This window comes from Mesoplodon bidens (assembly GCF_964165515.1).
Source record: "Mesoplodon bidens genome assembly, chromosome: 2".
Classification (NCBI taxonomy): domain Eukaryota; kingdom Metazoa; phylum Chordata; class Mammalia; order Artiodactyla; family Ziphiidae; genus Mesoplodon; species Mesoplodon bidens.
The window spans coordinates 6,486,491-6,500,089 of NC_138177.1; positions in this window are offsets into that span (position 1 = coordinate 6,486,491).

Below are 13,599 nucleotides of genomic sequence, written 5' to 3' on the forward strand. Positions count from 1 at the left end.
TTTCTTCTGCTTCACGACTCCTGACTGATATATTATATAATGGATATTTACATCATAATATTTATATAAATAAATATATATATATTTAAGTCCTTTTTCTTATTTGACACTACAATTAATATTGTGATTAATACTTTTGGGTTCTATATGTTTGTACCTTGGATTATAGCCAAAGATTCATCTTCAGACACGTTAATGCTTTCCTAACTTATTCTTGATGTTTCCTGAAAGGTAGAGACAGTCATTAGAGAAGCATTCTAAGCCTCTCGGAATGATAAGTTAGTAGCAAGAGCTAAGACCATTCAGAGCCCAGTCCCCTGTCCCCCTCCTCATTTGGGACCCTATAAGCCGGCAGAGGGCCTGGTGGGCATTTGTGCCTTAGGTTTATCGATAAGGGCTCTGTCCTGGCAGGGGGCCTGCGGGTCTTCAGGGCAGCCTGAGATCATATGGGCAAGTCTTTGACTCTGGGCTTCAGTATTAGAAGCATCATGTTGCCACAAAACTAAGCCATGTTCTCCTAACCTCTATCAGCTGCTGAGTTCTTGGGCAGAGAAAAAGGTGGCTATTTATAGGAATTCTCTATCAGAGTTTCTGAATAACATCAGGGCTTTAGAATATATTGTCAAGCAAGGTGACGCCAGCTTTAAATCTCCACAGCACCCTGACTAAACTAAATATTATTATTATTTTACTATGACATTTTGATGGGTGGAATTATAGATCATTTATTTAGTGTTTTAAAATCATCACTTAGAATGCTATAGCTTATTACCATGGATATTGGGGAAAGAGTCAAGCTTAGATAATAATCACCTTCAGTAACACATTTTAGATATGATTGAGACCAGAATATTGGTTTGAATTTTTATTCTTATTTTTCTATCAAATTAAAAAAAAAAAAAGGAAGGAAGGAAAGAAAGAAGGAAGGATTGAATGGACCTGAAGCACCATTTATTGAACAGGAAATAACTGCTATAAATCTATTAGGGCATTGACTATGTGAAAGCCAATTGAACTGTCACTATCATTTTGGCTTCTCTAGATGATGGTTTGCTTGACTTGATGTGTGCAAAGACTTAGGATTCAGGGTTGAATTTTTGCTCTATTTTCCCTACATACTCTTTGCCTTGCGAACTTACAGTTCCTTCCCCCAGAGACAGGGTGCGTTTCTACACCCTGACTTCATGTTCTCCCACTTGACTTTGGCCAATGGCACGTAAGCAGACACAATGCAAGCAGAATCTTGAGATGTGCTGGTGGGGTTGGACTTGCTGTCTTGTTCTTGTATCACTACGATAAGAAGAATTTGCCCGAATCAGCCCACAGGTCTGGGGAAGATGAGAGACATAAAGGCAGACGTGGACCAACCTGCAGCCTGGACTCCGGCCCAGCCGTGCTCACCCTGGCTCAGCTGACCCCCAGGTGGACCACAGAAATAAACAATAAATGCTTTTAATTTCAGGCCACTCTATTTTGAGACAATTTGTGACACAGCATTCTTGGCAGATGTAAAAGTTCGAGTTTTATACCAGGCACTTTTGCATTGGTTCCATCAGTATACATTCCTAAGGGTCAATCGTATGATGTAGGTTTTATTACCTGCTTTTCAAACTAAGAAACAGCCCTTGAGAAGTTACACAATCTGCCCAAAGCAACATAGCTAAAAAGAACAGAAATCTAATTCCAGTGGAAAAGTTCAATTCTCCCATTGATAAAAGTATGTAATTTCTGTCAGGATTGTTCTCAGTAGCCAAGAATCATCTTCACTGGAGCTGCAACTCTATGCAGGTGCCAGGAATGTATTTTGCTTTGATGTATTAAGATTGATTTTGTTTAGCAGGACCTAAGCTGGCATCGTGACAAAGTGATTAAGAGTGTTGTCTCTGAAATCAGAGAGGCTGGGTCAGTCTCCGGGCCCCCAATTCAGTATTTACAGACCATCAGGCAAGTTACTTAACTTGGTTTTTCAGTTTCTTCAATATGACGTGGGTATAAGTCTCTTTACTTCATATGGTTGTTATGGGATTTACATGTGTTAATATATTTAATAACCACTCAATACATATTAATTATTGTTATTTTGTAGAAATGACAGATTTTTACACAGAGATATTGCAGGATCAGTTCCAGACCACTACAGTAAAGGGAATATCGCAATAAAGCAAGTCACATGAGTTTTTTGGTTTCCCAGGGCAAGTTATGTTTACACTGTACTGTAGTCTATTAAGTGTGCAAAAGTGTTATGTCTAAAAAATGTATAGATCTTAATTTTAAAAATACTTTATTGCTAAAAATTGCTAACCATCATCTGAGCCTTTGGCGAGTCATAATCTCTTTGTAATAGTCACTCACATCGAAGATCACTGAGCATAGATCACCATAACAAATATAATAATAATGAAAAAGTTTGAAATATTGGGAGAATTACCAAAATGGGACACAAAGACACGAAGTGAGCAAATGCTATTGGAAATGTTTGACACAAACTTTCAATTTGTAAAAAACACAAGACAACAAAACACAATAAAATGAGGTACTCGGTTATAGCAAAGAGGGGATCTAGCGTTGTTTGTGAGATCCTGTATACAGACGATCAGTTTCAACATCTATTATTCAATCGAGGTGTGAGAAAATCATTCAGTTAATGAAAGGCAGTTACCAAATATGTACATGCACAAAGTGCCAGCGTGGTGCTAACTCTGAGATGGTCCAAGAAAGTTCCAAAAATCTATACCTACAGTGCATAGACTGTCTCATTTTTCACCTTTGGACCATTAGCTTCTGCAACTTCTAGTACAATTCATTCTGTTCTTCAACAAACCCTAAAATCACTATCCTCTGATACACTGAGGGTCTTTAGGACCTTCGATGTTACTCTTAGGTTCTAGGCAAGTTGCAGCATTACAGTCTTGAAATTTTTCTGAGCCTCATGAAGCAGTAATAATTAGTAACAGTACCCTTTGGACACAAGACCATCGAATGCAGCGTGAAGGATATCAAATCATCTGGGAATGATGCTTTGTTAAGGTTGGCTCTCAATTTCTGTGTATCTTGGAGAAGTTTCTTAATTGTTTGTTTTCTCTGCTGGCTAGGCAAAACTTTCAACACATGGAGATCCAGATGGTGAGGAAAAAGAGGGACCACCTGGCCAACTTAACGAAAATATTCTTTCAGCCTGTTATTGAGTTTATTATTTTCCCAAGTGCTTGCTCTGTTTGTCACGGTTACGTTGACACTAGTCCAGGAGCAGGAAATCTCTTTTCTGTTAAATAACAAGAAACAAATAAACAACAATAATGAATACAAATAGAAATATATTATTTCGTATTTTTGAAATATTATATTGCTGACATTGCATATAGATTCCAGAACAATAGACTTAGTTGATCTCCTTTGAGGCAATAGATATGAGGCACCAAAAAAAAAAAAAAAAAAAAAAAACACCAAAATGCAGACATGGAACAGATCAAGAAATACAAAATAAGTTGGGAGAAGACACTGACTGACGAGAATTTTTATATTTAAAGACTTACCTTGGAAATAAGCACAAGTAAAGTACAAATACTTTGGAATATAATTTGGTTTCTTTGGAATTGTTTTGTGATAGCACCATCTTGTGGCCAAACTTAAAATAGTTTTCATTGCAAACTAATCAAGGCTGGGTTTATTCCAATATAAAGCTTCCTAAGAATATTCTACCGTATTAAACTTATGAAACACTGTCTTTTTTTTTTTAGTGATTTTACTGTAATTTTATTTTATTTTATTTTATTTTTTATTTTATTTTTATTTTTTTTTATTTTGTGATACGCGGGCCTCACCGCTGTGGCCCCTCCCGCTGTGGAGAACAGGCTCCGGATGCACAGGGCCAGCGGCCATGGCCCACGGGCCCAGCCGCTCCCCGGCACGCGGGACCCTCCCGGACCCGGGCACGAACCCGTGTCCCCTGCATCAGCAGGCGGACCCCCAACCACTGCGCCACCAGGGAAGCCCTTTACCGTAATTTTAAGAACTGGTTTTGTGTTATCTAAAATTCAAAACTGTTATCATCATGTAAATTATTGAGAAAGATCTTATTGTAATCTTTAAGGCGAATTTAATACTCCAAAAAGTATTTAATACTTTTTAAAACCAAGGTTGTATTTGAACAAACAAAAATCCTGTCTATCATGCATTATATAGAGGAATTCATTTAAAATCAGGAATATTTCCAGTTATGAACTTACTTGTTAAACATTCTAGAAAAAAGTTGAAGAAACTCTATTATCATTAAGCTTTAAAATATTCTAGAATCTAAGGGCTTGGCAAGATAAAGATAACAGTCTCTAATCCATAGGAAATGTGTCGTAAGTATGAAAAGTGTAATAGACAAAATGTCATCAAAATTTGTGTTATTCATATTAGGTGTTAATAGCAAGTGTGACCAAATAACTCCAAGTTTAGATTTCCTGCCTTCCACTCCTTATGCTGGAATGAGGGGCCATTTCAAGCAATTTTGTTTTTCTTGGGAACCATCTCACAGTGTTTTATTCCAAACCGTTGCTAACACTATAAATCTAATGTTAATTTTTCTCCATAATGCACAATTTCTAATTATCGACTGTACCTCATTGTAAGGAATATGGCCCCATTTCGATCTTTTTCCCTAGGATGTATTTCCCGTGACCATTTAATTTAGATTGTGAGATTATTCCAGGAAGGATCATGTCCCAACTGTCTGCTTATAGGTGCAAAGTATTGATGACAAGAAAGAGAACGCAGAGTCTTTAATCTGAAGGGCAATGTAGTGTCACAAGTACAAACCCTTCTGTTTGCCAAGCAGGAAATTCATACCCTGAAAGAGAAACACTTTTTCCAATGCACTTTTTCTTGTAGATAGCATAGGATTGGGTCTAGCTTTTAAGTCTCAATTTAACAATCTCTCTCATTGAACTGATGTGTTTAAGCCATTCACGTGGAAAGTGGCTGTTAATATGGTTTTATTAATCTAAGTCTGCTAGATGTTTTTTCCACTTTTTTTTCTTTAATTTTCCCCTCATTTCCTGCTTTCTCTGAGTTTGTGTCTTCTTTATGATTCTATTTTATCTCCTCTACTGACTTTTTATTTATGTCTCTTTTTAACTAATTCGATAGTTTCATAAGCTTTGCAATACTCACTTTTAAGTAATCTGAGTCTATGTTCATAGCATAGTAAACCACCTCTTAAGTAGCATGAGGACCTTATATAATATATAGCATATTCCCAATTTCTCCTTCCTATCCTTTGAGTCACTTTGTTGTGCATTTCTCTATTACCTGTGCTACAAACACACAGTATGTTATAACTAGTTTTCATTTAAACAGTTATCTTTTAGAGTAAAGATAAAAATATATTTGACTTTCAATTATTTAATTTCTGAAAATTTATGTTTTCTGTACATCCAGATTTCTGACCCATATCATGTTCTTCCTTACCAAAGACTTTCTTTAATACTTCTTATAAAGCAGGATTGCTAGCAAGAAATTCTTTCAGCTCTTGTTTTACTGAGAAAAATCTTAATTTTCCATTTCTTTTGTAGAATATTTTCTCTGTGTATAGAATTCTGATAGTTTGTTTCTTTCTTTGGTCACTTTAAGGATGTCACTCCATTTCTTCTTGCTTGCGTGGATTATGACAAATCTGCTAAAATTCTTATCCTTTCCCTACTGTAGTCCATGTGCCTTTTTTCTTTGCCTTCAAGATATCCTCTTTTCTTTTCTTTTTTTTTTTGTTTGTTTTACCAGTTTGAATATAATATGCTAAGGTTTTAAAAATTTATTATTCATACTGCCTGTGGTTCTCTGAGCTTTGGATCTGTGGTTTCATGTCTATTTCTCCACCATTACTTATTCAAATATTTTTCTACCCCCTTCTCTCTGTCTTCTTCATCTGGAATTCCAATTATATATGAGACCACTGATATTGTGCCATAGCTCTTGGATGCTCTGGTCATTTTGTTTTGTTTTACCCACCCCCCTCTCTCTTTTCATTTCAGTTTTTTTGTAGCTCTTATCAATCTATCTTGTGGGTCACCAATTTCCATTGGGTTTCTACAGTGTCTGTCTCTCTGACGAAAATACCTATTTGATCCTGGATAATATATAGTATATTCCCAATTTCTCCTTCCCATCCTTTGAGTCACTTTGTCTTTACATTTTCCTTTGGTACCTTTCACATACTAATCACTTTTCTGTGCCTAATATGTACATGTGTGTGTGTATGACATGTCATATAAGACAGTTGATACTAAGGTAAATATCTTTGTTGCTTGGAGGGAGTCTGCCTTTCCTTCCGACAGGCCTTTAGAGTGGGGATTTGTGTTCATCTCTTCAGGAGCTGGACTGAGTTTATAGTTGTTTTGTGCTGTGGTGGCTCTCACAGCAAAGGAGATGTCAAATTACTGACACCTTGTGTTCGTTGCGAGCTAATTGCTGGTGTTTTTATCCTTGAATGTCTTTTCCCTGCTTGTCTCTGGGCCTCCCCTTTGTGCTGTGCCTCAAGAAAATCTGCCTAGGGCAGCTGTCCCCGTGTACCCACTTTTACTTTTATTTCGTGCCTGTCAGTGTCAGGGGCAGAGTGGAGAATGGGATCTTCTCTGGTGTTCTGATTAGGCCTCCATATTAGGCACCACTGGGAACCCAGGTTTGGGGCTGAGGCTTTCACGGGGCTTCCTGCCTCCCCCGTAGATATAACTTTGAGCCTAAAACGCCTCCCTGCTCCTTCTCCAGGGATAGAGGTTTTCCCCTATTCTCATACCCCAAGAGCTGCAGTTTCGCCTGCATGCCTTCAGGGGAAAATGTGTGTGGTCCTTTTCCATACAGATGAAAGCTTCCCTTGGAGGAGATGGATTCATGTAGCGCTCGTTCCCGCAGCGGCATTTGCATTCCCCAGGTGGCAAAACAGGTAAACCTTTTCCAGGACACCACCCCCCCACCAAGCTTCCCCTCGGATGCCGGGCAATGTACATGGAGGAAAAGCCTACAAAAGAGAAGGAACCCCCCAGTGTCTGCAGCCCAGGGGGTCACACTCTCCCGCGGCCCGAGTCCAGTCTTCAGCCGTCAATCAAACGTTCTAGCTCCACCTGCCAACTTACGCGTGACATTCTGGCATCTGTCCCAGGTAAGCAAACGCTTGGGGTTTGTTTCTAGGCGCCTGTAGATGCTCTCTCTCCAGAGAGATGGGGTTAGTTGCTCTTATCATTAAATGAGTGAATTTTCAAAAATCTGCTCCTTCCATATTTAAACGTTTTCCTTGCAAAATACGTAGTCTTCATCATATCTGGTCTCAGAGTTACTTGGGGTCTTCAGCAGCACATATAGCAAAAAGCAGTGCCCAGGAGGAGGCGCATAAGTAGTGTCTTTTAAAGGGTGGGTACTAAGCAGCTGCATTGGACAGATGTCTAGTCTGAAAGGCCCACGACTGGTGCTGTAGGACCCCCTGACTCTGCCCCAGGCTCCGCTTGGCATGGGTCTCTGCATCCCGCTCTGCAACATCAGAGGACCAGGGTTCTCTCAAGGCCCCAGGGAAGAGGACTGGGTTTCCGTCATTTTGAATCTCAGTCAGAGCCTGCTGCGGCTCTTCTGCTTGTTTGAAAACACACTTTTTAATGTGCTCGCTGGTATAGAGACCCCAACGGTGCATCCCCAGGGAGGCTCTGATGCTTTCCGAATCCAGATAGTCAGACCTCTGGCAGGAAAGTGCACAACTATCTTGTCAACAGCGTGTTCAGACTGATGGAACGAGCAGCCTCGGGCACACTTCAGTAAATGAAGCAAGGGGGACTGTTTAACGGAGAGAGAAGGAAGTCGGCGGCCTTGCATCTTAGGGCAGAGTGATTAGCAACGCTGTCAGGTCACTCAGGATTGCAAGCTTTTGATCCCACAATTCTTCTCAGAGATTTTCAACTTTCAGAGGATGCCATCTGACGGGAGGGCCGATCAGAACTCCTCCAGTCCTGGTATTTTGTTACCAAAGCTTGGTTAGTTCGGCGCATAGTGTGTCCAGTCAGGTGAATCTCATTAATCACCATTATTCACTATTCAGTGTGATTGCTAAGGTACAGGGTAGCACACACGCAGACATACAGATACTGAAAGAACACGGGGGCTTCCCTGGTGGCGCAGTGGTTGAGAGGCCGCCTGCCGATGCAGGGGACACGGGTTCGTGCCCCGTTTCCGGAATATCCCACATGCCGTGGAGCGGCTGGGCCCGTGAGCCATGGCCGCTGAGCCTGCGCGTCCGGAGCCTGTGCTCCGCAACGGGGGAGGCCACAACAGTGAGAGGCCCGCGTACCGCAAAAAGAAAAGAAAAAAAAAAGAACATGGAATTCAGCCAATGTGTTCATAATCTGGCATTTGTTAGTTGATTATCAGGCCCTAAGCCTGATAATCAACTATCTCCAACCTTTTGATTCCAACACGTTTACACAGATACACACACACACACACACACACACACACACATTTCATCTGAACGGAAACAGAATCACAGAATTCGGAATTTTTTTAATTTGACTAATATCCTCCTCATTGTTGTTGAAAATGGGAAAGCTTTACAAAATAGGCTAATTGTTTCTGTGAAAACCCCAAAGTTGTGTAATTTTAGAGGGCAGACTTAGTGCCAATATATCCTGATATCAGAGCCAGACGTTAGAGTTGGGTTTTCAGTCTGTGATGGGCTGCTTGCATTTGAGGTGATGCCAACCTGAAGTCCTCCTTGCATCTGGCTACACATATTTCACAGAACACAAAACCCAGACAATTTCAACAACAGAGGCAAGTACACTCTTACAACTTGCCACTAAATGCTTCCACGTGAACTTGCTCTGAGCTTAGGCTTTAGGGAGATAGGGAAGGTTGACAATTTGAACTTCTTTGCTTCCGGCCAATCTGGTTTAGAGGAGGAATTTCACTGGTTCCAGGCTTTGGTTCAAACCACCACAGGAGCTGCCTAACCACTCACCCCTCTTCCATGCATTTTTTTCAACCAACCCTTTCTCCTCACTAGAGATAGAAAACCATTTGTAAAATGCAAATTATACCATATAATTCCCTAGAGCAATAGGGAATTTAGACAAAGTTAAAAAACATAAAGGGCTTTACAAGGTCAGAGAGATTTCACCCTCTGAAGACTTACCCTATGCCCTCCCGCTTTCACTCTGTATGCTGGATTTCTGTAAATTCAAATTTCTCGTGCTTTTTTTTTTTTTTTTCTGTACACGGGCCTCTCACTGCTGTGGCCTTTCCCGTTGTTGAGCACAGGCTCCGGACGCGCAGGCTCAGCGGCCATGGCTCACGGGCCCAGCCGCTCTGTGGCATGTGGGATCCTCCCGGACAGGGGCACGAACCCGTGTCCCCTGCATCGGCAGGCGGTCTCTCAACCACTGCGCCACCAGGGAATCCCATCTCATGCTTTTTTTTTTTTTCTTTTTCACCTCCAGGACGTCAAATACGCTGCTTCTCTTCTTTCTTCTCTCCATCTTCCTACCTCTACTTTACCCTCCAAATCTCAGCCTAATTGCAAGCCCTTCTCAGCTCTCCACAATGAAGTAGGTACTAATCAGACACTCTCATATGCCTTGTTTGCAGCACTTGGCACTGGCTGAATTATTCAATGAATTGAGATGATTTGTCTGATTTGTATGTTTCCCGCTAAACTATAAGCTCCAAGAGGGCAGGTACTGTGTTGATTGCTTATTTTGTTGTCCTAGCAATGAATACAGTGCTTAGAAAATATAAAATACTTGGGGCTGATTAACTCACTGGATTTCAGCTCTGGGAATGTGATACTTAAGTCCCCATTAATGCCAAAGTGTTATTTTCCTTGCTTCATTCTCTGTGCCTAAACTTCCCTTAGGGGACCCTGAAGGAACTTGCAGGGCAGAACACATTTCTTCCCCAGCCAAATAGTTTCATAATTTAATGTCAGTTGTGCACTGTGCATCACCATTTCTTAAAATTCATGCTCATTTTTTCTTCTTTTTGTTTGTAATTTTTTTACCATAATTTAAGATCCATTTCACTAATGCCATATAGTCAGTGTTTTATAAAGAAATAAAATAGAGATGACTAGAAAGAAATAGAGATTTTTCCTTAAGGCTTCCTCCTAAAACAGTTTTATAGAGATTCAGGTTCAAAATGTGCACATAATGAACAGAATAATTAATCCTTTTCCAACGTGTTTTTATTGTATTAAGATTGAATCCACACCATATTAGTTTCTTTTTTAACATTTTATTTTTTTAATTTCATGTGTGTTTTATAAGCTGGATGGGAGATGAAACGATGAATTTTACATTGGACATCAATGAGCAACTAGAACATATAATTAGAAACTACCCTTTGATTTCAGTCTATGTCCGAACTCAGGATAGACCACTGATTTTTTTTTTAATGAAAGTTTATTTATTTATTTATTTATTTATTTATTTATTTATGGCTGTGTTGGGTCTTCGTTTCTGTGCAAGGGCTTTCTCTAGTTGCGGCTGGTTGGGGCCACTCTTCATCACGGTGCGCGGGCCTCTCACTGTCGTGGCCTCTTGTTGCGGAGCACAGGCTCCAGATGCGCAGTCTCAGTAGTTGTGGCTCACAGGCCCAGTTGCCCCATGGCATGTGGGATCTTCCCAGACCAGGGCTCGAGCCCATGTCCCCTGCACTGGCAGGCAGATTTTCAACCACTGCGCCACCAGGGAAGCCCTAGACCACTGATTTAAACAACAAAGTTTGAAACAGAGACATACACAGATTCACAGATTTTGAAGGTAAGATGCTGAGAACTTATTTTTCGTTTATTTTTACCACCTTAGTAGCTAATTTAGATAAATTATAATCTATTAACAATAATATGACAGAAATTTTCATTTTCAACCCCACACACAGAACCAAAATGGAATTTCTAGTATTACCTCGCCATATCCCTAAAGACATATTTTATTTATAATCAGAAAAGTGAAAAACATTTCTCTGACCTTAAAAACAGATGTTGCACTATACCAGGGCAATCAGTGCATATTTTAAAACTGTACAATGAATTTATAGTTAACTTATACTATTATTTTCCACTGAATTTTGGAATAATCATAAATGTTTCTGTCATGTGCATTTTTCTTTTTCTTTTTTTGTACTTTGAATCTGAATCTTGTCTCTGTATTTAGGGGATCTCACTACCTATATATCTGGGTGGAAGAAAGTGCCCATTGATGCTGAAAGCACTGGATACTTGCTTCCCCAGCATCTCTTGATTGTACACTATTTCTCTACCTCTTTGATTTGGGTTGGCCCTATGAGTGCTTTGATTAAATACAAGCATAGGCCTTATTTGGCTGGGTCCTTCTTTCTATTCCTCTAAGAAGCCAGCTTTGAGAGAACCCTGGAAAGACCCAAGCAGATAGGAGCCACAGTTCCCAGCCGTCCTCCCAGCTGAGCTCGCATGTCTGTAAAAGATTTAAAAAAAAACATTTTTCATCCTTCAACCCTGGTTGTTTGAGTTATCTCAGCTGAGGCCCCAGATAGCATGTGGCAGATGTTCATGGTGCCATAATTGGATGATACTTTGGGAATATCAGGATATCAGGTATGGTGTCAGTACGTTTTGCATGTGAGTCATGGTGGCCAACGATATCTCCCATCCCACTTGCCATTCTTCATTGTGATCCTGCCATTGCTCCATCAAGAGGTGAAGTCTTTTTCTTTCTACCGCCTTGATTCTGGTCCATAAGAACTTGGACCAATGAAATAAAGTAGAAGAAGTCTACTGGACTGGCAGTCTCTGCTTGCTTTCTCTTGGAACCCACTCTATGCTGTGAGGAGGACTTGGATAAGACCACATGTAGAAAAAGTGATGTTGCTGGACCACCATGTGACTGATGGAGACATACTGAGTATTCCAGCCCAGCTGTTTGCTTGTTTCAAAAGAAGCTCCAAACATCCCTTCTAGACTCTATTTGAATTGTTGAACCACAAACCTATGGGCTTGTCACTAACTTTTGGAATGTTATGCATCAATAAATAGCCAGAACATTCCTATTATCTACCAGTAATTTTCTTGGCGTTGCATATACAACAGTAAATAAAATAAACATAATTCTGCCCACATTTGAGTTAGGAGAAACAGAGAAATTAAAAGCGTAGTAGTAACCAGCAAATTTTAGTTTCATATCATGATGAGTTCTATAAAATAATACACACATGCATTCATACATAAACAAAGTAATGTGTATCATAAATTCATGTGATATTCAGTGCCTTAAGGGGAAGTGGTAATTTAAAGTAGGAAGATCATGACAAAAATTTCTGAAAAAAATAACTGAGATATGAATGATGAAAGTAGCCAGCCATGTAATATCCTGAAGATTCTAGACAGAAGGAACAGTAAATACAAAGAACCTTAGATAGGAATTACCTCGACATATTTAAGGGGGTAGCATTTGAGGTGGGAACAGAGACGTGGCCAGGGGTCTCATGAACTATGTGGGGAGCTTAGATTTCACTGTATGAAAAGTAGGAAGACATTGAAGAATCAAAGGAAAGGGGTAATATAGTCTGATTTAATTTTTATGCCCGTTTTGGGGGCATAATTTTAGATTTACAGAAAAGTTGCAAAGATGATACAGAAAGTCCCTGTGTGCCTCTCACCTAGTTTCTCTCATTGTTGATGTCGTATGTTACTATGGTACTTTGGAGAAACTAAGTAGCATCAGTACATTATTATTAACTAAACTCCAGGCTTTATGTGGATTTTACAGAATTTTCCACTGCATTTAGCTGTCATGCTCCTTTGTCTCCTCTGTCTAATGGTCAGGTGTCTTTAGACTCCTCTGGTCTGTTACTTTCTTTGTTTTTCGTGACCTTGACAGTCTTGAGGAATGACTTATTGTTTTCATTGTGGTTAGTACCTGGAGAATGGATTATAGGAACAGAAGGGTGAAAGTGGGAAGAGCAGAGCAATGTGATTGGAAGTACAGGGATAGACAGTCTCCGCTTGTACTAAGTCTTCAAAACCTGGTGAGTATTTTGCAACACATCTCAATTCAAGAGCTCAACAGCCACACTGGACTGCATGGTTCTAGAATACGGGACTTGATACGCTCTAGAAACATCACTTTCCCAAACAAACAAAGAGCAATCACAAAAACCAAACTCTCTGTTAGAGTATGATAGTCTAAAAATTTAGATCACTTCCGGCTTCATTAACGAGGTTAGGCACAGTGATTTTTACAACCAATTTTCTTCCAGAGACTCTATCAGTTCATCAGCATAAGACAATAAGCCTTCCACGACGGACTTGTTAATTGACAGGAAGGACTTAGCATATGCCAGGATTCTTTCGAATAAGATGCAACAGAGTCCTTGTCAAAATTGTAGGGAAGAAGGAAGAAGCAACATCTGAGCAGAAAAGCAGGCTTCAGTGTCTAGAGCTCCTCTTGGTTGGAGGGACAGACTTTGAGATGGGATCCAAGGGCATGCAGGGAGATGAATGTTCCAGGATTCAGACTGGATATTAGGGAAGAGTGCCTTCATATCCAGTGAAACTAAGAAGACACCATAGACCCTGTTCTGAGCAGTTGTCCTCCATGGAATTAA